Genomic DNA, 21,456 nt, shown 5'->3' on the forward strand with positions numbered 1-21,456 from the left:
GGGAATATGGGTGTACATGCAGATTAAGACAGAACTGGAGAGAATTCCCACATAGAAGCTCCTATTTCCTTTATAAAGAAACAGGCAGTGCCATCTGCTTAGAGTGGGTAGGAAATGTTGAATAGACGTAATCTCAAGGAGAATAGTGGCAACTTGAAATAGTGGTTTCAAGGAAAGAGATTGCCTATTATGGACTCATTACCTTGTCAAGCAGCTAACTTTGAAATCATGAATATGTAATGGGACAAAATATACTGTGCATACTAGGCATGCCACCAGCATTTATCTCTTTCATATAAAGTTACATGATGCTGTGAAAATCGGATGTTGCATTGCCTTGTGCATTTTTCCCCCCTACTTCAGATTTTCTTTATTTTTTAATGTGAGACTACATGAGAAATTTTGGGTAAGTTATTTTATAATCTAGTAAAACAATGATAATGTTTTCTTTTAATTTAGATGTGTTCACTTTATTAATGTGCTTCCTAAATTGAAACCCTCTCTCCTATCTTCCTTTCTTTTTTTTTTTAATTTTTTTTATTTTTTATAAACATATATTTTTATCCCCAGGGGTACAGGTCTGTGAATCTCCAGGTTTACACACTTCACAGCACTCACCAAAGCACATACCCTCCCCAATGTCCATAACCCCAATCCCCTTCTCCCAACCCCCCTCCCCCCAGCAACCCTCAGTTTGTTTTGTGAGATTAAGAGTCACTTATGGTTTGTCTCCCTCCCAATCCCGTCTTGTTTCATTTATTCTTCTCCTACCCACTTAAGCCCCCATGTTGCATCACCACTCCTATCTTCCTTTCTGAGAGTAACTTCACTTCAACCAAAATTGGAAAGAGGAGGAAGAGGAGGAGGAGGGAAAAAATGAAAGAGAAACATGTGCTAAGCGTGGTGCTAAATGTTTTGAGCATCGTCTCATGGGATCTTCACTGTGTATGATTTCCACTGTCATATTCGTATTCAAGTTAGGCTCTTGCTAGCCATGAAGTGATAGCAAGGAGTATCACCTAGAGCTGTTGAGTATGTGAGTTATTTATCCCCTCTCTTACCTATTATGCAATGATGCTACCTACTTCATATTTACTTCTTCGGCATTGTGTGAAAAAAGTCAAACTTCTACCAGCTCTGAGCCAAAAAGCAGCCAGTCTCAGCCCAGTTGTATCATTTAGAATTTCTCCTAGACCACAGGAGAATGGTGTGATTCTTTAGTGGGATTGATTGAGATCAGCAGTACCGTGGATAATAGAAACCAAATATCTAACTTTTTCTCATTATGAATAGTCTTCTGGGCCATGTTTATCTGAGTAAGTTTTTCACTTTTTTCACTTTAGCTTGCCAGGGCAACATACAGAGTGATGTAGTTTCTGGCATACACTGGTTTAATCTGAATGATGGGGAAATGTTTGGAAAATGATTTAAGTCTGGTATATGCCACGTGATGAAGGATGGACCTCAACATAATTTTCCTCTCATTTGAAATATTTATATAATCCACAGTGCCAACATACTATTTTGTCATATTTCACATTTTTATTCCTTTATATAGGCTATTTTCTTAAGGGTATACATTTGGAAGATAATCTTCTCTTGTTCAAAATGTGTAAAAAAATAATTAGAACTTTTATGAATTGAAGATGGTTGGGAGGAATAGAGCATTACTACCAAGTACCCCATTTTTTTCCCAATTTATTTATTTTCAGAAAAATATTATTCATTATTTTTTCACCACACCCAGTGCTCCATGCAAGCCGTGCCCTCTATAATACCCACCACCTGGTACCCCTACCTCCCACCCCCCCGCCACTTCAAACCCCTCAGACTGTTTTTCAGAGTCCATAGTCTCTCATGGTTCACCTCCCCTTCCAATTTACCCAAATTCCCTACTCCTCTCTAATGCCCCTTGTCCTCCATGCTATTTGTTATGCTCCACAAATAAGTGACCCATTTTTAACAAATCCTGTGGTTTATTTCAGATGGTTATATTCAAGGATAGATTACCCAGGAAAAACAATGTCTATTTTTTATGTGAATTACGATTTCTTTAATCTGTCTCAATACTTTTCCATGGAGCATTTAAAGCGATTTTTTTTTTTAAGTCTTCTGTTAGGAAAATTGTTAAAGGCAATGAGGAAGAGGAGAACAAAAACAAAAGTTATTGCTCTTACAGAAGTTGTGGATTTGGAAAAGATTTTTAAAAATCACTTTGAGACATACCTGGGTGGTTCAGTTGGTTAAGTGTCTGCCTTCAGCTCAGGTCATGATCCCAGGGTCCAGGGACTGAGTCCCATGTTGGGCTCCCTGTTCAGTGGGGAGCCTGCTTTCCCTCTCCATGCTTAAGCTCTCTCTCTGATAAATAAATAAAATCTGAAAAAAAATCAGTTTGAAATGTCTTTCTTTTTGTTTTCTTTAACTATCTGCTGTTTCTTCTCTCCTCAAAATTGCTGAATCTAGCTATCTATGCTGGAAGCACCTCATTGCTGCAGCACACTTTCATGAGAGTCTATGCTCAGGCTTTCTTTGTTATTTTCCTGAGAGTAATCCAGCACCTTTGAAATACTCTCTTTTTATTCTAATACTGTGTTTCATTTTCATGTAGAGCTTCACTTATGCATTTCTGTTGGAGACCAATGTCTAAATGAAGTGGCTTATTCCTTCTTGAAATGGAATGTAGATGCTATGAGCGTAAATTGTCAGAATCAACCACTGAGTGAATCTCACTGGCTGTCGCTTATGGCTACAGCAGATATAAATTATTATATACATATATGCATGTAAGAGTTTTTCTCCTTTAATCTTAAATACTTCCAATTGTTGACCTCTTACAAATATTAGAATATTTTCTAATTGTAAAATCAGTTAATTTGATCACTATATCTCAAATAGCATGAGCTAAGAAAACTAATTAAAATGGCAAATTTGGCATCATTTGTGTTTGTCTTCTTTTCAGGCACATAGATATCTCAGCTACTAGCACACTTCATTACTTGCCACGAACGTAGCCGTAGGTGTATGACACATTCCCTGAAGCTTTCACTAAAATGCATTGGTACAAATCTTGGAAGGCCTAGAAATTCTTCACAGGATGAACCAAAACCACTTTGCTACCTTTATCAAACCTCTGGCACAACCGCTGTTTCTTCTAAGACTTTTACTGTACTGCAAGATAATTTTATCTTCCATGACTAAAGAAATATTCCTCGTACTTGCATGTCCTATGGTGCTAAATTCTGTAACTCCACACATGACTATAGTCATAAGATGGCACAGAGGCAGTTCTGGGGTTGATGCTTTTCCCCAAAGGAGCTTCCATGTATTACCTGGAAACACATCTGTTTGGCAATAAAAGGTTGTCATATTTTGGAGTCTTCTCTAATTAAAAAATTGCCTGTCACTACGTAGGATACTAAGTGGGAGTCCCATAATTCCTTTGGATTTGGCATTATTCCCAGGGGCTCTGAAAGTGAAGATGTTGAGTGTTTTCATAAACTCACAAGTGTCTGATAGTTACATGCCTTTATAGTTCAGCTTAGTTTTGACATAAAAAATCAGGCCAGTAAGAAAACTGATGTCTCAAAGATTATATGGTAATGATAATGGTGGTAGTAAAACCTGCTTTTGATGACCTTTTCCCATAATAGAAGTAGGTTGGAGTATGGGGAATTGGTGAGTTTATACATTTAAATCTGAGAAAAAAAAAATGAAGCGGTGCATAGAAAGTCACTAAGACACAGTCTTTTGTGGGAGTTTCACTTTGATAGACTCTCCATTTGTTGTACAGTTAAAAAAAACCAACAAAAAACCAAATATTTATTTGTTTTTTCAGGTGGTATTTATTTTTATGTCAAATGTTGATTTTATATGAGACATATGATAGTATTGATTATCTATGAGAAACAAGTGATTGTGATATTAGCTTGTTTTAATGAAGAGCAAAACACAAGCTATATATGAATATATGTATCTCAAAGAACTATATAGAGTTTACAGATATAATGTATACATATAGTCAGCTATATATAAAGTACAAATATAGTCAAATATATATGTATGTATATAGCTTTTATCATAATTTTTTTTCTATCATGCCTGAAAGACTAGGAAATTTTTAGCAAGGAATTCTATCTTCTGTAAGGGACTCATGAATCCTAATAAAAGGTGAAGATAAAACTGAAATGTAAAATTGGTCACCTTTTTTCATAATTACTGACATATGAACTTCCAAAATGAATAATAAAAGTCCATTTCCTGTTCAATTTATAGTCCATTGTAGATCTTAGGAATCCCTGGAGTAACACTTCACCCAGTCACTCATTCAGACTCATGGTTCTTCCATTATATGCCTTTGCCCCTTCTTGAGCCTCAGAATCTGTTCTGGATTATCTGCAGCCCGCAAGACCAGCTACAATTGTCGAGAATCACAGGGAGATGTTAGGGCTCCTCATTAAAGAGAGGAGCCCTATTCTACTGGTCAGATCTCAGCCACATGGTCCCAACTAACTAATAAAAAATAAAATTTTGGAGAACTGTTATTTAATGGCATGTGTAAGAGGAAAAGGGAAAGAGATTTGGTGTCTGCACAGAACTGCTCTGTCAAAATCCTATCTTCTGGCCATTTGGCCATCTTCTGGCCAAGTAAAAAGTAACTTCTTACTTCCTCTCACTCATAGAACATATTTACCTTGTCCAAGGAATAGAATTCAAAGTCTCACTCAATCACTCAGTTCCAAGTCCCCAGTCCCCAGAGATAGGAGGTCCTTGTCATGAGGTCTGTACATGAACTCTGTGGTCTGATAGTATCATCACCAGAGTTCTTACATAGTTAAGAAATTATAGATAAATGACTTGGTTACAATCATACTCTTTCAGTCTACTTCACTACCAGACAGACATGTATGCATACATACCTATACATAAAGAAAAATGCATGACACATAACGCATACATACACACATATACATAAAGTACAATGGTAATGGCCTTTTTGTAGTCCTTATACTCACATATATCTCTATTTATATCTCTATCTACATCTATATCTATACCTGTGTATTATATGACATATATATATCATGTACATATATGTGTATATATATGTATATATATACATATATATATCTGTGTGTCAATATACCTTTGTACACGCATAGTAGTTATATAAATAGAAAATAAATAAACATATACAAACATAAATATTAATTATTTGAGACAAAATTTACAGAGTAAATGTACAGATCTTGAGAATACAGTTTGTGGAATTTATGTATTATATCTATCACTTCTATCTATATATAGAATATTTTCATCATCCAAGATAGTTTCATGCCTCATTCCACTAAATCCCCAACACTACTCCCTTTTGGACAAACAGTCTTCTGTTTTCTGTCCTTGGAGATTAGTTTTAGTTATTTCTGACCTTCACATATAAAGAGAATTAAACAGTTGTGCATTTGCATTCATTTTTGTCTGGCTTCTGTCACTTAACATATCTTAACGTAAAATCATGTTACTAGCATGCCTTTGTAAGAGTTATGTTGTTGATGTTGTCAGCATGTGTCAAATACAATAACTGAGTAATATAATTTCATTATAACACACACAGACACACGGCAATCTGTTTATACATTTTCCAGTTGATGCACAATTGGGTTATTCCCAGTTTTTGTTTTTGTTATCTAAGTTGGATGAACATTCTTGCATAAGTCTTCTTGTTGACTTTTATTTCTTTTGGGAAATAGATTTCCTAATTCATAAGGTAGACAGCTGGTTCAATTTTTTAAGAAATTACCAAAAATGTTGTACAGAGTGGTTGTACATTAAATCCCCTCCAGCAATTTAGGAGAGTTTCACTTGTTCTGTAGCTTTGTAGGTATTCAGTCATTATTTGCCTGGGCTTTATTCTTTGTTTGTGCCTTTTTGGTAATAATGGAATGATATTTCACTGCAGTTTTATTCTGCATTTCCCTGATGACTAATGATGTTGGATCTCTTTTCATGAGTTTATTGGCCATTCACTTATCTTTTTTGTATAATGTCTATTCGAGCTTTGCCTATTGGGGTTTGTGCTTCTGTTTTGTTATTGATTTTCCTGAATCAATATTTTGAATATAAATCATTTGCCACATAAAGGCTTTGTTGGGGCGCCTGGGTGACTCAGTGGGTTAAGCTGCTGCCTTCGGCTCAGGTCATGATCTCAGGATCCTGGGATTGAGTCCCACATTGGGCTCTCTGCTCAGCAGGGAGCCTGCTTCCTCCTCTCTCTCTCTCTGCCTGCCTCTCTGCCTACTTGTGATCTCTCTCTGTCAAATAAATAAATAAAATCTTTAAAAATAAATAAATAAATAAAATAAAGACTTTGTTTATTTTGATGAACACTGAGTAATGTATAGAATTGTTAAGTCGCTATATTTTACACCTGAAACTAATACAGCACTGTATGTTAACCATAGTGGAGTTAAAATAAAATAAAAAAATAATTTAAAAATATCCAGGTTTTAAGAAGGTATTATATATTCCAAAGAAGAGATCTTCAAATGAAATATCACCTTATCTAAAGTATAATATTTGCCACCAAAGCAAAAAAAAAAAGCTATAACAGGAATAAACTCTTGTGTATTCCACAGCTTACAAAAACAAAGTATTTCAATAGTAAACTACATATTGATGGGCTCCATTTCTTTTCATTTATTCTGGCAATTTGCATTTTTTTTCTTTTATTATAATGAAAACACTCAACATAAAATCTACCCTTTTAAGAAAATGTCAAGTACAATATATTATTGTTGACTGTAGATACAATATTGTACAGATCGTTTGAACTTAATCATTTTGCTTAAGAGAAACTTCTTGCCTGTCGATTAGTAAATTCCTTTTCTCCTTTCTCTCAGCTGCTTGCAATCACCATTGTACTCTTTGATTCTAAGAATCTGATGACTTTAGAAAATTCATATAAGGGGTAACATGCAGTATTAAAAATAGAACTACCATCTGATCAAGCTATCCCACTTCTGGGTATATATCCAAAGAAATAGAAATAAGACATCAAAAAGATATCTTTATTCTTATATTTATTATAACATTATTCACAATAGCCATGATCTGAAAACAACCTAAGTGTTTGTTATAGATTAATGGATAAAGTAGATGTCATATAGATAAATACAATGGGACATATTATTCAGCTATGAAAAAGAAGGAAATTCTGTCATTTGCATTCATATTAATGGAACTTGAAGGCATTGTGCTAAATAAAATAAGTCAGACAGAGAAAGATATTGTATGATATCACTTACAAGTGAAATATTAAAATGTTGAACTCATAGAAATAGGGAATAAAATGGTAGTTACTAATTGATGTTGGTGGGGGTGGGGATTGGTGAAATAGTCAAAGGTTGCACACTTGTGTTAGAGGACGAATAAGTCTGGAGAGCTAATATATTTATAGTTAACAGTACTGTTATAATATACTCAAAAGTTGCCACGAGACTAGATATTTAATGTTCTCACCAAAAAAATAAGATGGTAATTATATGATATGATAAAGATGTTAGCTAACACTGTGGTGGTAATCACATTGCAATATGTAAGTGTGTCAAATCAACACATTGTACATCTTAAACTTGCACAATGTTACATATCAGTTATATCTCAATAATAATACAAAGAATAATTGAAAATATTCTTTGGCCGAACTTGAAAGGTTTTTTTTTTGTTGTTTTTGTTTTTTTTTTATGTCAAGCAACTTGTCAAATAAAATGATAATAGCAGCACCTACTTCATAGAAAACTTGTGAAGGTTAAATCTTATAAGTAAATGCAAAACACACAGAAAAGCTTGACATCTGCTAAAAACCAAAGACCATCTACTCTTTCTACTGTGATTGGAGGGAAGGGTGTGGTACATGACGAGATTTACAGTTTAGAATGATAAAGTTAGAGTAAAGACTAAATTGGAAAATGGTAGTAGACATTGGAGGCAATTAATATTGAAAAGGTAAGTGTGATAATTAAGTCAAATGATGACGATGATATGGTTAACACACTGCCACTAGGATAGGAAAAAAGGAAAATATATTAATATAATTAAGTCAAATGATGACGATGATATGGTTAGCACAGTGCCACTAGGATAGGAAAAAAGGAAAATATATTAATCTCTTGGTCACCATTAAATGCAGTAAACCAGAAAAATAGTTCAAGAGGGTCCAAAGTCTCTGAAATTCTGTACCTGCATATATAACAAAGAAAAAGGATAGATAATAAAAAATGGAATGAAGTAAAGTGTTTCAATTTTGATATGTTGTGTCCAAGTAACTTCAAAATAGCCAAGTATTCGGATATAGCAAGTAATTGGGCTAAAAAAGTCATCAGGAGAAAAGTTAGGGTTATTCATACATTGTAAATGATTGAAGAGTGTGCTAGATTAATCTCCATTTCTTCAAAATCTGTGGGGTTAATTATTATCATTGTATCAACAGAGTTCTTTCCATTAATCCATTGACTGTTTGCATAAAATTTAAGAACAACTAGTATTGACAGAGAATGAGCAAGGAAAAGGTATCAACAGATTGTGGGAGTAATCAAGGGGTAATAATAGAGATACAGAAAGAAAAACATACATCCAGAGTTAAAGGACAGAGAGACATAGGTAAGAACCTTAAAGAAAACATCAAGACCAAAGAGAATGAGTATAGATAAAAGGAAGCACAGAAAATAAGATATAAAATAGACATGAAGTGAAAACTAGAATATATATCACATTGTCACTTTTCCAATAGTGATTAGCTGTTTAATTATTGCTCATAGTTCTTTAACTCTTCTGCATATAGGCTTAGAAATATTATACTACAGATTGTAAAAAAGAAATATCATGTTATAATATCAAAATATCTTATCACCATAATGTTTAAATTAAACAGAGAGTTTAATTTGGTCCTTGTCCATAACTTCTTTACTCTATTTTAGTAGTTAACATGATTAGGTTTTGGTTTACACACACAAAATTATTATTTTTTTCTTAAAGATTTTATTTATTTATTTGACAGAGAGAGATCACAAGCAGGCAGAGAGGCAAGCAGAGAGAGAGAGAGGAGGAAGCAGGCTCCCTGCCGAGCAGAGAGCCTGATGGGGGACTCAATCCCAGGACCCTGAGATCATGACCTGAGCCAAAGGCAGGTCTGAGCCACCCAGGCACCCCACACAAAATTATTTTGATCCATCTCTACCACCTTATAATATAAAGATTATAGCCTGGCTACATGAAGAAAAAGCCAGGGTAACTAATTCTAATTAGGGTAACTAATTCTAGTTGTGAGTCACAGCATCTCATTAAAAAAAAAAAAAAAAAAGGTATACTATTAGTTTAATAGTAAACTATTTGATATTGAAATCCACACATACATACCACATTCATTCATCATAATAGAAAACTCTAGCTATTTGACTAAGTGAATTGAACTGTTTTAATATTTTAATGACTATTTTACCAATGTAAATGCATAGCTCATGTTATATGTTTGTAATAGAACACATAATTTTCTAAATAAAAACTAATTAATAGAAACTAATTTATTATAAATTCTAAACAGATAAAGTAGATATATTTTTCCAGTAATAATGGAGTACTGTTCTGATACAATTAAGATTTTTAATGACCTACAGAATTCAGACACTCCCCTATTATTAATGTTGTTTTCATTTTCTAAACCCTACTATGCATTATTCATATGGGAAATTAGTGAATAACACAAATGGACATTTTAGCTGCAGCCAAAATTTAGGATTTGCGACTTAACAATGTGATAGCTGTTCTGAGTCCAAAATCCATTTACCCTCAGGAGCCAAAGAATAGCCTTAATACTCTGCATTTAAGCCACTTTGTTTATAGTTTTACAAATATTTAAGTTGATAACTATTTTTTCCATTTAAAACCACAAAGAAGGACATGATAATTAATGATTATAGTTTAGCATGGAGAAGTCGGTGAGTATTATTAGGATCGTGGATTAAAGAATTTAAGCAGGACTTTTCCATGCTCACATGAACGATGGTGTTTGTGCTTTCTTCACTCTTTACTTTGGTTTATAGCTGAGTGCATTTAGCCTCCTACAGTCTTTTCTGAAATAAGATGAGGTATCATATAAACAAAAAATAAGCAAACTCCTCATTATTACAGAAATATATTTTGTTTTTAAGGAAGATTAAGATTATGGATTATGAAACGTAAACCAATTATGACTTCAGTTGAAACTTCCAATTATTAAATCTGTCCTAGTTTTCAAGGATACTCTCAACAGATTTCTTTTCTGTTTCTTTGTAGTTGCTGTTTAGGAACAAAAGCAGGAAAAATGCCAGTTTCTTGTGTATAAATAAATTAGACATGCACCAAATGAATAAATTTAATGTAAAAAAAAGTAAAGGAAGATAACAACAGACAAGACAGATATATCAAGAACTAAGAGGGCTATGAGTAGCCAACATTTTAATGTTTACATTGATTTTAAAGCTTCATTGTCCCTGCCTTTTAGTTTGTTTTCAAAATATTTATTTTCACATTCTTAAGATTATGAATTTCCCAAACTGCCTTCCAGTTGCCAGGAGGTTTGGTTTTGGTTTTTAAATCATTTTTCTAGGGTATAGTGGAGATACTAACATTTTTATTCTAACATTTTAAAACTATTACGATATCATCTAAAAGAACTCTACACTTTTTAAATCAAAGCTAGCTTAAACAGAGAGGGCCTAAATACCAATTATGTCAAATCTTCTTCAAGTAAAATTGTGGCACTTCCAAGTTCCTAAAATTCCTAAAAATTTATACCAATAATCACAAATTGGAGAGGCAAAATATATTTCTGACATCCACCATTTCCCCCCTGCATTTGTGTACCTTAAGCATCTTGTAAAATTATTGAATAAGAAACACTTGAGCTAGCAGCTAAGAATCCAGCATATAGAACAGCGTTATAGAATGAAAACAAAGCACAAGGATGACGTTTGGAATCATTTCATTTGTAATCCTAATCCCTGAATTATTTTGTTGGTACCAGTCTCAGAGCGAATTCATCAGAACGACTCAATAATTCTATATTAGAAGGACATATGCAAATGGTAAATGATGAAAAACATCATTATTAACATGATTAATAAATTATGCTAGGCATCATGTTGTATTTACTCATTCTTTATGTGTCATTATTACATTGAGAGTTTAGTTCACATCAGTTCAAGGGAAGGATTATGATGGTAATTTTATGTGGCAATCTCTCAGTTGACACAACGCTCACTGCCCTGCACCATGCCATGGTGTGTGTGCATATGAGGAGAGAGCTTCTTTTCCTCAGCACTCTGCTTGCCCCTTTCTGTCAGGAACGTTTGGGCCTCAGTGAAAGGATCCTGCATGCTCTATTTTGGTGCAAATTTGTGGGCCTAAAGATATTTCATTTTTATAGTCTTTTTTTAGGTCAAAAAGGCAATCAGACAGTCAGTAACATTTACTTTATACTAAAAATCCGTTTGCAGCATTTAAGTGACTTATACCTATCTAAAAATAAGCACCCATACTCTTTTTAATTCATCTAGCTTGTCCCTCTATAACTCACCCAGCTCACTTAAGACATTCATCTTTCTGTCCTAAATGTATGAGTCTCCTGACAGATTTTAGCAATACCATGCAAGTCCTGATTTTTTTTTTCCCCCATTCACAACTTAAAGCTCTTAGCTGCTTTGAATTATATGAAGAACCTGGTAAGGCCAATGGGATGCTGACTCTTGTTCTTGATCTGTTGAATGACCAGCCCTTTTTTAGGGCCAACTGCTTCAAATCAACCATTGAAATATTTATTTACATGGAAAGAAATGTCTATTTTGAGAAGATTAGCACTGATTATAACATCAGAGCAATCATAATCATGCATTTAAGATAAATATTGTTTTTGATTATGGATAAAATAAATACTTCTGATGACATTTATTTTATATTATGCTTACCATGTGGAAGAGCCAGTGCTAAATGTAGAACAATAAATGTAACATGATCTGACTATTTTAATATGCTTTATAATATTGTGTTATTTTTTAATGTCTCTACTTATAAACATGTAAGTAGAAACCATTTAGACAGAGAGGAGCTTGTACAAAAAACTATCTTAAAATTTAAGAACTATTTAGTAGTTGTTATACTTGACTAGGTTGTATTTCTTATCATGAAATGTAGTACTTAACTTTATTAAGAGTTTAAGACTTTAGAAAAGGATGAGATAGACAGAAAAAGGTTAATTTATTTTGGAATTGATGTTTTGGTAATATTTGAGAGTTGGAAATAAAGTTTGGCTTCCACTTGGCCCTAAATTCTTAACTGATGGTAAGAGTGGTCTCAGGGTCTTTCATGAATGACTAATAGAGGAGTGGAAGAGATCATGTTGAAAAATATTTAAAAAAACAGGACACCTTCGGTATAGTTGAGGTCAGACTGTAAGAAATAACAAGTAATATATCCAGTGATAAATGAGAGGATAAAGGAAGGATTACCTGCTAATGTTAGAGGTCCTCACCAAAAATAGTTTAAGAAGTGGTGAATTGGTTAGCTAAAATCAGTGGTTCTGTCCATATCAACAATTTAAAGAGACAATAAATAGTATTTTTAATGGTAAGTTTCTGAGTACCTAGAAATTCTCAGAACTAAATTTGAATACACATAAAATCTCCTATTGTGACTATTAAAACCTGCCCCAAAATCTTACTAAATATAATCTTAATGTACTGTCCTTATTTAGTATTTATTATAGAAACTATTTCTTCATGCAAATAATTTTACTGAGTGACTATGCTTCTTATACTCTGAAGTACTAGAAATTCATGGTAAAGAAATCGGACAGAAACTTTCCTCAGAAAATATTCTGAGAAATTTAAGTTTGATATGTTGAAATTTTCCAGTGGAGGTGACGAAGGGTTTGCTGGAATCAGGATGTGAGGAATCTGGATGAGGTGTTTATGTGTGGGTATAATTAGTTATGAGGAAAATGGAAAAAATAAAGTCATCCCAAAGTAACTCTCACATTTGGGTAGAGAAAGGTGAACAATTCAAACACATCTGAGATGGAGTTTCAGGTAATTGGACAACAATCAGAAATATATATTGTCAACAACCATTCAAAGGAGAAATCTCTTTCTAGTAGGAGAGAGGATTTAATTCTGTTCAGTGTTGCTGAGAAGTTAAGTAAGAAACATCTAGAATAGTTGAGAGGAGAAAAGTAAAGGATGACTGAGTGGTTAGAGAATGGAGGAGAACTCAAGAGTAAGAGAAAAGGGTTTTGAGGAGACAGCTCATGAAGAGGAATAGAGAAAATAAAGAATGATGTGGGGAAAAAGGCATATTTTTGATATTTTATATTGTACTTTGTTTGAAGGATGAGAGACGCAAAATCATGTTCTAAACTGTGGATAATGATACAACAAAGTTGAGAGCCTGATGATGCCATACGGTGATAGGTTAACTAAACAGGAAAAGTCCTTGTAAAATTAAAGGGCATGGCATCCAGGATACATGTGGAGTGACTAATTTTTGATGGAGTAAGAACAAATCTCCTCACTGAAATGGGAGACAGGAATGAGCAGGAGAATACAGATGGCTTCTGCTTGTTCAATACAGTGTGATGAAAACTCATGAGCTAAAAATGAGGTAGTAAAAAGGGAATCAAAGATTTGAGAAGAGAGAGTTGATATGAAGTATTCCCTTGGGGGAATGTGAGTGAGTTTACAGCTTACCAAGGAAGTAGAGTAAATTGTTGAGCCAGCTAAAGTTGGTCTGATTTTGCAGAACACAGATTGAAATGGATCCCATCTGCCACTCGGTCATTTTTCCCACTGATACTCAGCCCCTACCTCCTCACTTCCACCACGGAAAATATGAGGGGGAGAGAAGAAAAAGAAACCTGAGAGGATTTTTCCCTTTCTTTCTTTCTTCTTTCTTTTTCTTTTCTTTTCTTTTCTTTTCTTTTCCTTTACCTTTTCCCTTTTCTTTTCTTTCCTTTTCTTTTCTTTTCCTTTCCTTTCCTTTTCTTTCTTCCTTCCTTCCTTCCTTCCTTCCTTCCTTCCTTCCTTCCTTTCTTTCTTTCTTTCTTTCTTTCTTTCTTTCTTTCTTTCTTTCTTTCTTCTTTTCTTTTCTTTTTCCAAAAGAGTTTACAGACCAGGGGTATATTAGTTTCCTAGGCTTGTCACAACAAATTATTGTAAACCAAGGAGATTAAAATAAGAGAATGTTTTCTTACAGATCTTGAGGCCAGAAGTACCAAATCAAGGTATCAGCTGGGCCATGTTGCCTCTGAAGGTCTCAGGAAGAATCTTTCCAGTGTCCAGTGGCCCCAAATGTTCTCTGGTTTTTGGCAGCATAATGCCTATCTGTCTCCTTTGCAGGCCACTCTTCTCCCTGTATATCTCTCTGTCAAAATCTCCCTCTCCTTTCTCTTATGAGGATTCCAGTATTTGGATTTAGGGTCTCCCTAACTCCAGGATGATATATATTTTTTTTAAGATTTTATTTATTTATTTGACAGAAAGAGATCACAAGTAGGCAGAGAGGCAGGCAGAGAGAGAGGGGGAAGCAGGGACTCAATCCCAGGACCCCAGGATCATGACCTGAGCTGAAGGCAGAGGCTTTAACCCACTGAGCCACCCAGGTGCCCCCCTTCCAGGATGATTTTATCTCCAGATCCACAATTAACTGTATCTACAAAGACCTTATTTCCAAAAAGTCATATTCTTAGATTCAAGGTGGATATGAATTGGGGAGGGAGGCACTGTTCAATTCACTACACAAGACACAGCACAGACAAGAAAGCCAGAACCTGAGTGTGTCTATGGAATTTCACTGGGACAAATTCTTAGCTTAGTCCACCTATCTTCCACCTTGTTAATTTGCCCCCTAGTATCTGATAAATTGGAACCCAAGGTTTTATCACATTGCTTTCTACAGACTGCGGGAATGCATCATTCCCCACATTTTTTTTTTTTTAAGATTTATTTATTTATTTATTTGACAGAGAGAGAGAGAGAGAGAGAGAGATCACAAGTAGACAGAGAGAGAAGTGGAAGCAGGTTCCCTGCTGAACAGAGAGCCTGATGGGGGTTGGATCCCAGGATTCTGAGATCATGACCTGAGCTGAAGGCAGAGGCTTAACCCACTGAGCCACCCAGGCGCCCTCCCCCTTTTAGTACATCAACTTCATCGTATTCACTGTGTCTTCCATCTTCTTTAAGTTTATTAAAATCTTTTTTTTTCTCACCAGCCTCTTTCTTCTACTATTCTTTCATTGTTTGAGTTTATTCCTTTCTGAATTTTTATACTTTAATTGTAGTGTGGTTTCCCAATGGATGACAGAGTCAAACATGTATACTAATCTTTCATTTGGGAATTAAGAATTGTTTTTTCTATTTTTGATGGCTGTCTTCCTGTTTTGCTGTAGGACTTGCCTTTTCAATGTGCTATTTTGTTTTTATGTGATTGTGTTCTTGTAGTATTTTTCGGAGGCCCATATTCTAATTTTCTTTTCTTTTATTCATTTTAACTTAAGATAATATATTAATGCTCTTTATTTCCCAATATGAAAGATGAGAAATTTGGTTGACTAATACTTCCTTGTATCTCTGCTTTGAATTCCCTTTTCCCAATATTTATTAATTAACAAATATTAATAAATAATAATTAATATTAATTGTTGTTACTATTTTTAGTGCTTTTTATGTTCCCTTTACACAATTTTTCCAAGACCGCTTCTCGTTTATTAACTTTCTTAACTTTAGATACTTTTTAGGGCCCAAAATTTTAGTAAGGAAAGTGTGTAAAATACACACTAACATGTCATCTTACTTTTGTTCTCCCTCTGATTTGTGTTTATTATGTTATTATACTTGTCAATGTCATAATATTTAGCTTTTCTTATCATGGTTTTCATGGTTCCACATTTTATAGGTTTAATGGGTATAATTCATTTAACTATGGCTTAAAGAGAATAACTTTCAAATTAACTGAATTTGAAATTTTTAAATGTAAACATACAGGGATCATCAGAGAGAAGAAATAGTTATAAGCCAAGTAAAAGTGTTGGTCTTCAGTAAGATCAGGGACGTATCTTCCAAATATCACAGGAGTGAAGTAGGAAAGAATTAAGAACACAGGCAATTTTGGAGACTTATGGTGAAAGGTTTGAAGAAAGCCCATTTAATGTCATTTTTAAAATCATGACAATGATGCCACTGTAAGTTGAACTGAGGGAATGTTTGTGGGCTCAGAGACTGGGAATGAACAGAGAATATGTAAAATTGAGAATGAACATTAAATAATGTTGTAGGAAGTTGAAGAGCAAATTGATAGGATAAAAAGGTATGATGGGGTAAGTTTTAGGTGTGCAAAGAAATCAATGACTATGCCCTTAAACATTTATTATTCTCTAATACCCCCTAATACCAACATCGGAAATGTATAAGGTTTTTTTTTAGACTTTTTTCAAAGATCTTATTTAGTTAGTTATTTGTTAGAGAGAGTGGGCACAAGCAGGGGGAGCAGCAGGCAGAGGGAGAAGCAGGCATCACATTGAGCAAGGAGCCCTTTGCAGGACTAGATCCTAGGACCCTGGGATAATGACCTGAGTTGAAGGCAACAGCTTAACTGACTAAGCCACCCAGGCATCCCATATGGTTTTTTAACAAGCAAAATGTATAATGCATATTATCACTGGGTCTCACAAAGATTATATCAGCTAGGCATAATTATGCCCATTTTATACATGACATTAAGACAATGTTAAAGAATCACTGAATTTCATAATTTGAAAGTCAATATATCATATTTTGTTATGCATCAAGAAATAGCAAAACTAAAATTATGTGCCTTTAACAAATCTACTGTTATTTAGAAAAAAGTACCAGGACTTGTTTCTTTATAAATGAAGATAGAAAAACATATTAACAAAAATAGAAACTTGGGGAAAATTTCCCAGAAATAACTTTCTTGGATTGATTTTATTGACACCATCAGACAATATACTTCATGGAGATTTTTTTGTACATATGCTAAATCACTGGACCTATTTCTACCACTTGAATATATGCTATTAGATTTTGTTTAATATGATATTTAGAAGAGTCTTTTTTTTTTAAATAAATTAACTGCAAAGGGAAGGTGAGCCAGAACAATTTTATGCTTCATATGGTGTTCACAATTTGGCATACTACAATCAAGAAAAGACCAAAAAAGCATGGAGTTTAAACAGATGTCTACTTGTATAGGTCTATAATACATTGGTGGCTTTTTCATCATGAACTCGGAGATATCCTGCTTTTCAGTTAGATGGAAGAGAAGACAGGCCTGATAAATGTCTAGGAGAAAAAATAAATCAGCTCAGCTGTGACCCAGGTCAGGATTATTCTTAATATTCACAATTAATTTCTGGAGAGCAGCTTGTATACAACATTACCAGCTGCTCCTGTAACAAATATGTGCACATTTTGGCAACTACAGTTTCAGTAATTTGCTCTTCTCACACAAAAACTAAAAGGTGAACTCATCTTGTATGCTTAGTTTCCTTTATAGTGATAATGTTTTTTATCACATGAACTACAAGTAAGAGTAAATTAAGAATGGTGAGAGTGACACCTGAGCTATAAATGAACATTGTTCAAGTTAGGATGCATATCTTAATGAAAATTTCAGTGAATGATAAGTATAGACCTCCCAATGACTTTCTTTTTTCTTTTTCTTTTCTTTTTTTTTTTTGGTTAGCTCTGAACTGATGTAGAGATACTCTCCATTTCATTTTTTTGCAAATTCATTTATGTATTTTGTTTAAAGTGTGGATAAAAGGCTGAATTAATCTTATTTCAGATTCAGTTTGGGATAACTTGATTCTGTAATGAAAAGACACCATTTTCATGCGTGCTTTTATAGAGGTGAATGAATGGAAACATTGCATGTTATCTCTTATGGAAAGTGGCCCTACTCTCTCATTCTGAATCTCTGAACAATTGGTTCTTACAGACTTGTCTCCAGACTGAAGGATGTCCTCTATGACCTGTTGACATTAGTTCCATCTACCTGTGAAATTCTCAACTAAAGACATGCCCATGAAGAAAATGCAATAATACCATTTGACTATTATCTAAATGTACCCAAAACAGGCAGCATCACAATTCAATAAAAACAAGAGCTTTCCAAGGTTCCTGGGAGGTGTAATCCTTAAACATCCAATTTTTGATTTCGGCTCAGGTCATGATCTCAGGGTTCTGGGATAAAACCCTGCACTGGCTCTGTGCTCAGTGCAGAGTTTACGTGAGTTTCTCTCTCCTTCTGCCCCTCCCCACCATATGCTCTTTCTCTCTCTCTCTAAAATAAATAAATATTTAAAAATACATAAGTAAATAAAATAAGCACAAGAGGTTTGGAATAATACACATTTTGTTTTTATTTGTAACACCAATTACAAGTGATGTTTTCTTAAAATATCTACTATTTCCAAGTTTAATTTGTAAAAATGAGGGTGTATGCCTATATTCATAATATTAATGAATATAGGTTCAAAATTAAGGCTGTCATGAATTTTGTGCTGAAAAAGAAAATATATTTTTCGTCTAAATAGATTTGTGGTTGGGAAATCTGAGTCGCTCAGTTAGTTAAGAATCCGACTTGAGTTTAGCTCAGGTCATGATCTCAGGGTTATGAGATCAAGCCCCATGCTGGGCTTGGTGCTAGGCATGGAGCCTGCTTAACATTCTCTCTCCTCCTCTTCTTCTCTGCCCCTCTCCCACCTCATTCCCTCCCTTAAAAAAAAAAAAAAAAAAAGATTGTGGCAGCTTAAGAAATAAGTGATATGGGCAGGAATGTGAGAACAATCATAAGGGTTAAATAAAAAAACTCAAGTGTTAAATAGTAATAACCAGTCTTTATTCTGAGCAAGTGGATATTCAAAGAAATAATGGACATATATATTTCATTTATTTGAAAATAATTACTTCCACTATTAATTAAAATATAGCAGCAATGTCCACAATAGCCAAACTATGGAAAGAACCTAGATGTCCATCAACAGATGAATGGATAAAGAAGATGTGGTATATATACACAATGGAATACTATGCAGCCATCAAAAGAAATGAAATCTTGCCATTTGCGACAACATGGATGGAACTAGAGCATATCATGCTCAACGAAATAAGTCAAGCGGAGAAAGAGAACTATCATATGATCTCCCTGATATGAGGAAGTGTGATGCAACATGGGGGCTTAAGTGGGTAGGAGAAGAATAAATGAAACAAGATGGAATTGGGAGGGAGACAAACCATAAATGACTCTTAATCTCACAAAACAAACTGAGGGTTGCTGGGGGGAGGGGGGTTGGGAGAAGGGGGTGGGGTTATGGACATTGGGGAGGGTATGTGCTTTGGTGAGTGCTGTGAAGTGTGTAAACCTGGTGATTTACAGACCTGTATCCCTGGGGATAAAAATATATATTTATAAAAAATTAAAAAATTTATTAAAAAATAAACAAACAAACAAACAAATACTTGTCAAGATCTTTGTCATTGTTCATTTTTGAAAAGGCATATTTTTTTGATGACTTCTAAACTTAAAAAAATATATTTACAATATATAGCCTCTACAATTTAGGGGCGGTTATTTAGGGGAAGGTAGGACCTGATTTTCTTTAAAATTCAAGTATGGTCTAACACTATATTAGTTTGCTTGGGCTGCCAAAACAAAGTACTATGGACTGAAGGGCTTAAACAACAGAAATTTATCTTATCACAATTCTGGAGGTTAGAAGTCCAAGATCAAGGTTACAACAGGCTTGATTTCTTTAGAAGCCACTCTCCCTGACTTGCAGATGGCCATCTTCTCTGTGTCTCTATGTGATCTTCTCCTTGTGTGTGTCTATGTCCTAATCTCCTCTTTTTATTTTATACCAGTTAGATTAGATTAAGGCCTATCGTTCTGAATTCTGACTTCGTATGACTTAATTATCTCTTTAAAGACCTTATCTCCAAATACAGTCACATTCTGTGGTACTGGGAATTAAACGTCAACATACGAATTTGGAAGGGGCACAGTTTATCCCATAAGAAGTGGCTCACTATAACTGTGAGTGTGTCAAATTTTTATAATTCAAAGAGTTTTATTTATAATACCCAGTAATGCTTTTTGTGGAACATTTTAGAGCAAACTTCATTGTATATTAATCATTATACAAGATAGCTTTTTTCTTTTTCTATTGTCTTGGTTTTAGTTCATCTTAACACTATTGCTACGACTATCTTCTTAGTTTTATATTTACTTGTCTGGGACTCTATCCATTACATTATATTCAATGGTGCTGTATCATTTTTAATTTTCTTAACAATAGCATATTTAAGATATTTTTAGCTCAGTTGTAGAGTTTTTTTTTTCATTTGTTTGTTTTAATTATGTCATTTAAAAGCTTTCCATAGCTAATCATTGTGATTAGAATTAAATTCAAATTCATTACGCTTGCCCACTTGGCCCCACCTGACCTAGACTCTTCCTGTCTAACCTCATTGCTTGAGACTTGTGCTCATTCATCATGCCCATGTTAGCAAGGACCTTTTTATTCTCAATTTATCCAAGTTCTATGCCTAGAATTTGTGCAGAGTGTTACCTCTTGCCAGAATGAAGTTCCACATGCTGGTGACTTTGTTGGCCTGATCTAATCATTAAGGTTTCATTTCGTACATTTTCTCTTCACAAAAGCATTCTGTGATCTTGCCCTCTATGGTGCTGCCAGCCCCTGTTTTTGTAATTCTCAGTCATTCTCTAGCATATCACACTTTCTTATTCCTTTCAAGGCCCATATCAGTATCTGAAATTTCCTTTTTGTCATGGTTTATTTTTATATCAGCTCTCTCCAATAGAATGTTTTACAATAATTGAAATGATCTATATCTGCACTGTCCAATACAATAGCCACTAACCACACATATCTTTTGAGCCTTTGAATAGAGCCAGTGGGACTGTGGAATTAAGTCATTAAATTGATTTCATTTTAACTCATTTAAATTGAAAATTAAGTAGCCACAAAGAACTGGTGATTTCCATATTGGATGGCACAATTCTGTCCTTCATTAAATCCAAAATTTCACCATGATGAGAAATTTTTCTGTGCAATCTTTGTGTTAAGGTTAAAAAGGTTAAAAAAAAAAAAACTTGTGTTTTTCTGTGTCCCTTTCATAGCATAATACTTAGAATGTTCATACTTAACAATAGGAAATGCACAAAATATATATGAAAATAATATATGAAAAGATGAATAAATGTTAGGAACATGTAATCTATTCATATTTATTGTGTTTATTAAAATGCTTTGTTTGTATCCTGATTTAGTATCCAAGATTAGTAGGATCATCTTTCTTCTTTTCTTCTGTCCTGATTTTAGTTTAATTGAAT

Source organism: Neovison vison, chromosome 5 (assembly GCF_020171115.1).
Source record: "Neovison vison isolate M4711 chromosome 5, ASM_NN_V1, whole genome shotgun sequence".
Lineage (NCBI taxonomy): Eukaryota > Metazoa > Chordata > Mammalia > Carnivora > Mustelidae > Neogale > Neogale vison.